The 7,623-nt window shown below is 42.5% G+C and overlaps 1 long non-coding RNA gene across 1 annotated transcript in view; it reads left to right on the top strand.

The window, feature by feature from the left end:
* LOC130358312 (uncharacterized) overlaps positions 1-6,586 on the top strand; it is a 47,040-nt gene extending 40,454 nt beyond the window's left edge. Inside the window, exons 3-4 of the long non-coding RNA XR_008889462.1 lie at positions 5,936-6,084; positions 6,511-6,586. This is a non-coding gene — a long non-coding RNA (uncharacterized LOC130358312). The remainder of the gene's footprint in view (positions 1-5,935; positions 6,085-6,510) is intronic.
* The last annotated feature ends 1,037 nt before the right edge of the window (positions 6,587-7,623 follow it).

Genomic DNA, 7,623 nt, shown 5'->3' with positions numbered 1-7,623 from the left:
TCAGCAATAGGCCTGTTAAAGGGGTACTCCGGTGGAAAACTTTCTTTTTTTTTTTATCAACTGGTGCCAGAAAGTTAAACAGATTTGTAAATGACTTCTATTAAAAAATCTTTACCCTTCCAGTACTTTTTAGCAGCTGTATGCTACAGAGGAAATTCTTTTCTTTTTGAATTTCTTTTTATTGTCTTGTCCACAGTGCTCTCTGCTGACACATCTGTCCTTGTCAGGAACTGTCCAGAACAGGAGAAAATCCCCATTGCAAACCTATGCTGCTCTGGACAGTTTTTGACACGGACAGAGGTGTCAGCAGAGAGCACTGTGGACAAGACAAAAAAGAAATTCAAAAAGAAAAGAATTTCCTCTGTAGCATACAGCCGCTAAAAAGTACTGGAAGGGTAAAGATTTTTTAATAGAAGTAATTTACAAATCTGTTTAACTTTCTGGAACCAGTTGATTTAAAAAAAAATAATTTACACCAGAGTACCCCTTTAACAGGATGGCATATAGCCGTAAGTCATAGTTGCCTGTTTTTTTGCACACTGGACCACAAAAGGGGGGATTTTTGGGGTGAATAGGAAGGAGGGTGCCCATTTACCACCCTCTCGTGGGAAGACGCACCAATATTACGGATCCCGTTCTCTCTGATGGTGTTTGTGCCCTCTGCATTTTCTGCTTTGCCTTTTGGAAAATGACTCATTGTTTTGCTTCACGCGAAGGACAATTGACGTCAGTGGCTGATCTACAGTTCCCATGATGCCTCGGAACATAATGATAACTTCAGTTTAATGAACAATAACGTAAATGAAAGTATTACATTTTGTACCATGAAACTTTTGTGTTACAGCTCCAGCTTGTTACGCTGTTCTAATAAAACGACAAATCTTCCAAGTGTGGACTTAAAGGGGTACTCCGGTGGAAAACTATTCTTTTTTTCAAATCAACTGGTGCCAGGAAGTTGCCATTTACACATTTTAATCCTTCCAGTACTTATCAGCTGCTGTATGTGTGGTGGCCCAGTACGGGAGTTGTTACCCTGTACGCTTGCAGCCTCCCTGCAGTGTCCCCTGCCCCCCCCCCCCCTGCATCTGATCTACTGTAATTGTATATTATCCCCTATGTTATGTATATAAGAATGTTGTATCAGTTGTCATGTGAGTTGTCATGTGATTGTTACCCAGGAGGTATCAGTGACCATGTGACTTAAGGGTGACCAATGGGACCCCACCAGAGTCTCTCCATAAAAGCCCTGGGAGGAGTCTCTTCTCCCTCTTAGTTCCTGGGTCTTTGCTGAGGTGCAGTCGAGCCTAAGAGTCTGGAGTCATAGGAGCCTCAAGTCAAGTCTGCAGCCACAAGTTACAAGTCTACAAGTAACTACAGTCACAGCTTAGTCAGTCTCCAGTCAAATCAAGTCAACGTGGCCTGCACTAAATTGTCCGAAACCACTGCAAGTCCCAGCAAGCCCTTAAGGTCTCTGAAGTCACTGGTCACCACTGTGGGCCCGGCTACACTGTATAGACTTTACCATCTGTCACTCAGTAAAGCTACCATTCTCCGTAACTTGGCATCAGTCATTATTGCCCCCGTGCCTAGCCCAGGATGCAGCGGTATACCTTCAGGTGTTATTGAGGATAAACCACGCCCTGGCGTCACGAATACAAGGGGTTAATGCCATCTACCCTGCATCTCACACCCCATACCACATATGCTCCAGAGGAAGTTCTTTTCTTTTTGAATTTATTTTCTGTCTGACCACAGTGCTCTCTGCTGACACCTCTGTCCATGTCAGGAACTGTCCAGAGCAGGAGAGGTTTGCTATGGGGATTTGCTCCTACTCTGGACAGTTCCTAACTGGAAAGAAATTCAAACAGAAACAAACTTCCTGTGGAGCTTACAGCAGCTGATAAGTAATGGAAGGATAAAGATTTTTAAATAGAAGTCATTTACAAATCTGTTTAACTTTCTGGCACCAGTTGATTAAAAAATATTTCCCAAACGGAGTACCCCTTTAACCCAGCCTGGATCTTATGGCTATATAGCCGGCCCAGGATGAAGGGAGGACAAAAGCGGCCATTGCCAAGGGATCTGCATCCACTTGGGGCCTCCATCTTTCAAGTTTTGAAACCATGATCCAGAGTTACTCTGAAGACCTTCTTTTCCTTTATGTATGCCCTCTGAAGAACAGTCGGAAGACCCAAATACTGTACATTTGACCATCAGCCGATCCCGACAAAACTGATGTATATCTAATGTATATGGCCAACTTTATGTAGTTTAGTAGTAACAACTTTTAGACCAGGGGCCTTCACCAACCGGCCAATGGACCTTTTGATTGGATCAGCGGATGCACTGGATGCGTTGGGGGCGGATGCACTGGATGCGTCGGGGGCGGATGCACTGGATGCGTCGGGGGCGGATGCACTGGATGCGTCGGGGGCGGATGCACTGGATGCGTCGGGGGCGGATGCACTGGATGCGGATGCACTGGATGCGTTGGAGGCGGATGCACTGGATGTGTTGGGGGCAGATGCACTGGATGCGTTGGGGGCGGATGCACTGGATGCGTTGGGGGCGGATGCACTGGATAAGTTGGGTGCTACTCCATGCATGGATACAGGGGCACGCTGTTTTCACTGTAAATGTATCAAAGAGGGCACAAATATGATGTGCAGCTTCCCTTATACCTCAGGGTTGTCTGGTTTAGATCTCTGCATTCTTAAAGGGGTACTACGGTGGAAAACTTTTTTTTTTTTTATCTACTGGTGCCAGAAAGTTAAACAGATTTGTAAATGATTTCTATAAAAAAAAAAATCTTTACCCAGCATTTTTTTGCAGCTGTATGCTACACAGGAAATTCTTTTCTTTTTAAATTTCTTTTTTGTCTTGTCCACAGTGCTCTCTGCTGACACCTGATGCCCGTATCAGAAACTGTCCAGAGCAGGAGAAAATCCCCATAGCAAACCCATGCTTCTCTGCACAGTTCCTGACACGGAGAGAGGTGTCAGCAGAGAGCACTGTGGACAAGACAAAAAAAAGAAATTCAAAAAGAATAGAATTTCCTCTGTAGCATACAGCTGCTAATAAGTACTGGAAGGGCAAAGATTTTTTTTAATAGAAGTAATTTACAAATCTGTTTAACTTTCTGGCACCAGTTGATTTAAATAAAAATAAAAAATTCCACCGGAGTACCCCTTTAACCCCTTAAGGACGCAGGACGTAAATGTACGTCCTGGTGAGGTGGTACTTAACGCACCAGGACGTACATTTACGTCCTAAGCATAACCGCGGGCATCGGAGCGATGCCCGTGTCATGCGCGGCTGATCCCGGCTGCTGATCGCAGCCAGGGACCCGCCGGCAATGGCCGACGCCCGCGATCTCGCGGGCGTCCGCCATTAACCCCTCAGGTGCCGGGATCAATACAGATCCCGGCATCTGCGGCAGTTCGCGATTAAAATGAACGATCGGATCGCCCGCAGCGCTGCTGCGGGGATCCGATCATTCATAACGCCGCACGGAGGTCCCCTCTCCTTCCTCCGTGCGGCTCCCGGCGTCTCCTGCTCTGGTCTGTGATCGAGCAGACCAGAGCAGGAGATGACCGATAATACTGATCTGTTCTATGTCCTATACATAGAACAGATCAGTATTAGCAATCATGGTATTGCTATGAATAGTCCCCTATGGGGACTATTCAAGTGTAAAAAAAAATGTAAAAAAATGTAAAAGTAAAAGTAAAAAAAAAGTGAAAAATCCCCTCCCCCAATAAAAAAGTAAAACGTCCGTTTTTTCCTATTTTACCCCCAAAAAGCGTAAAAAACATTTTTTATAGACATATTTGGTATCGCCACGTGCGTAAATGTCCGAACTATTAAAATAAAATGTTAATGATCCCGTACGGTGAACGGCGTGAACGAAAAAAAATGTAAAAAGTCCAAAATTCCTACTTTTTTAATACATTTTATTAAAAAAAAAATTATAAAAAATGTATTAAAAGTTTTTTATATGCAAATGTGGTATCAAAAAAAAGTACAGATCATGGCGCAAAAAATGAGCCCCCATACCGCCGCTTATACGGAAAAATAAAAAAGTTATAGGTCATCAAAATAAAGGGATTATAAACGTACTAATTTGGTTAAAAAGTTTGCGATTTTTTTTAAGCGCAACAATAATATAAAAGTATATAATAATGGGTATCATTTTAATCGTATTGACCCTCAGAATAAAGAACACGTCATTTTTACCAGAAATTGTGCGGCGTGAAAACAAAACCTTCCAAAATGAGCAAAATTGCGTTTTTCGTTTTAATTTCCCCACAAAAATAGTGTTTTTTGGTTGCGCCATACATTTTATGATATAATGAGTGATGTCATTACAAAGGACAACTGGTCGCGCAAAAAACAAGCCCTCATACTAGTCTGTGGATGGAAATATAAAAGAGTTATGATTTTTAGAAGGCGAGGAGGAAAAAATGAAAACGTAAAAATTAAATTGTCTGAGTCCTTAAGGCCAAAATGGGCTGAGTCCTTAAGGGGTTAATGACATATGAATCCCTTTTGAAGGACATTTGTAAGCCAAGCTCCCTATTCTGCTAAAAATGTGAGAATATTTGCATAAACCCTCCCCTTATGGTTCAGCTTGTGGGGGGCGAGTCCTGCAAAAAACGGGACTGTTGTCATGTATGAGGCTGTAAATAAAATACGGCTGTTTTTCAATTTTTTACTGTGTGTGAACATGGCCTTAGGCTGCTTGCACACAGGTTGAATATGCTGCAGATTTTGTGTGTTAAAGGGGTACTCCACTGCCCCAGTGTTTGGAACATTTTGTTCCGAATGCTGGTTGCGGTGGTCGTGACATCACACCCCCTCAATGCAAGTCTATGGGAGGGGGCGTGGTGGCAGCCACGCCCCCTCCCAAAGACTTGCATTGAGGGGGTGTGATGTCACGACCCATGCAACCAGCATTCGGAACAAAATGTTCCAAAAACTGGGGCAGTGGAGTACCCCTTTAAGTAGAAAAGTACAAAAATTCAGCTCCCAAAAAAAAGGTATGATTAAAAGTTCAAAAATGCATTAATCATAATTAAAATGATGAACTCCAAAAATTGGGCGGTTTAAAAGCATAGCAGAAACGCCGACGCGTTTCGAACCAGATGGTTCGTAATCATGGTGCTATGATTAAGAATCATATGGGTCGAAACGCGTCAGCGTTTCTGCTATGCTTTTAAAACACCCCATTTTTGGGAGTTCATCATTTTAATTACCATTAATACATTTTTGGACTTTTAATCATACCTTTTTTTTGGGAGCTGGATTTTTTTTTACTTTTCTCCTTAAGGACATGTTCACACCAAGTATACGGCTTGGATACCTGTTCTGTGCTTCCTGGAATATTTGAAGTTCTTCCAATTAAGGATATCTACAAGCGGTGAGCTGTTTTTTTTTTTTTTTCCATATATATATAATCCGTACCTAGCTCGGATTTGACACAGTGGAATTCCCCTCTCTCTGTTGCAACTAGAGATGAGAGAACTTACAGTCAATTCGATTCGTCACAAACTTCTCGGCTCGGCGGTTGCTGACTTTTCCTGCATAAATTAGTTCAGCTTTCCAGTGCTCCGGTGGGCTGGAAAAGGTGGATACAGTCCTAGGAAGGAGTCTCCTAGGACTGTATCCACCTTTTCCAGCCCACGGGAGCACCGGAAAGCTGAACTAATTTATGCAGGAAAAGTCATCAACCGCCGAGCCGAGAAGTTCGTGACGAATCGAATTTACTGTAAGTTCGCTCATCTCTAGTTGCAATCACCGAGTCTGTTCAATTCCCATAATTCCAATGGGCACCGTCTAAGGGCTATGTTCAGAATTTCCCGAAATCACGTCCAAATTTCCGGAACCTATGAAAAATGATTCCCTCTTGACGTGTAAGTTCTCTTCTATTTCCCAGGTTTTCTGCGCCATTTACATTTCTGCAGCAATTTCTGTCATATGTTCATTTACGGATTTTCCAATGATAGCAGAGAGAGAGAGAGAGGAAGCTACACGAAGCTTAAAGGAGATACATGTGCAGCTAGCTCCACCTAATGGACAACTGAGGTAATACAGCCCTAAAGGTTGAAGCGTTGTCTCAGTGTTTCCCAACCAGGGTGCCTCCAGCTGTTGTAAAACTACAACTCACAGCATGTCCGGACAGCCTTTGGCTGTCCGGACATGCTGAGAGTTGTAGTTTTACAACAGCTGGAGGCACCCTGGTTGGGAAACACTGGTCTAAATGTTTAGAAAAAGGAGGCCCTCCGCCTTGCTACTAGGTTCTGCATATATCTCTTCAAGCACAGGCCACAATTTTTTTTTTTTTTCTTCTATAGTGCAGCACAGGCTATTATTAGAGGTTCTTGTGTATGCCTTGTGCCTACCTGTTTTAGATGATGTGGCAGGCATGGCAATTTCAGCCATCTTGATTCTATTTCAGAATAGAAACGATTTCTCATGTTGCCAACATTTCTTATGGATTTGCAGAGAGAGAGAGAGAGAGAGAGGGGGTGGAGTCTCATCACAGCAATTCACCAAATAAGACCTAATCACCTGCAGCAACCAGAAGCCTAAACTGCTGAGACAGACAAGTGGACTGGTTTAAGTTTACATTGTGTGCAGTTTTGATGCATTTTTTATTTTATAATTTTTTTTTAATCAAAGTGCAATTTTTAGAGAAATATTGTGATGAGGCAAAAGAGATTTGACCAATAACCATAACTAGGTTTCGCGAAGATTTTTGAAGTCTTCAGGCGGTGTTCACATGTTGCATTGTTACAGTATTTTTGACACATTTTCACCATGTTTTAACTGTGTTTTTGTTGTGATTTTTTATTTTTTTTTGTCTTACAGCCATTTGTGCAAGTACGGAAAATAGAACCATTTTTGCTGTGATGGGAAAATCACAGCAAAAACTAGAAAGAACCCGGCAAAACTAAAATGTGTGAACACAGTCTCAGGGGAAGTGTATATTTAATATATATTCTGAGAGATAGCGGCAGCAGTATACAGGTAGAGTTGGAGGGGAGGTATGTAATGTCTATATATATATCCTGATCCCATAGAGATAGCAGCAGCTGCAGTATACAGATAGAGCTCAATGGATAGGTGTATAACTACAATCTATCCTGATCCTATAGATAGTAGCAGTATACAGAAAGAGCTCGATGGGTAGGTGTATAACTACGATATATCCTGCTCCCATAGAGATAGGAGCAGCAGTATACAGAAAGAGCTGGAGGGAGATGTATTATTACTATATATCCTGATCCCATAGAGATAACAGCAGCAGTATACAGATAGAGCTGTAGGAGGTGTATAACTACGATATGTCCTGATCCCATAGAGATAGCAGCTGCAGTATACAGATAGAGCTGGATGGAGAGGTGTATAACTACGATATATACTTATCCCCTAGAGATAGCAGCAGCAGTATACAGATAGAGCTGGAGGGAGATGTATAATTACTATATATACTGAGCCCATAGAGATAGCAGCAGCAGTATACAGAAAGAGCAGGAGGGAGATGTATAATTACTATATATCCTGAGCCCATAGAGATAGCAGCAGCAGTATACAGATAGAGCTGGAGCGAGATGTATAATT

The sequence above is a fragment of the Hyla sarda genome, chromosome 2 (assembly GCF_029499605.1).
Source record: "Hyla sarda isolate aHylSar1 chromosome 2, aHylSar1.hap1, whole genome shotgun sequence".
NCBI lineage: Eukaryota > Metazoa > Chordata > Amphibia > Anura > Hylidae > Hyla > Hyla sarda.
Note: the sequence above shows the minus strand (reverse complement) of the source record. Positions and strands in the feature narration are given on the sequence as shown.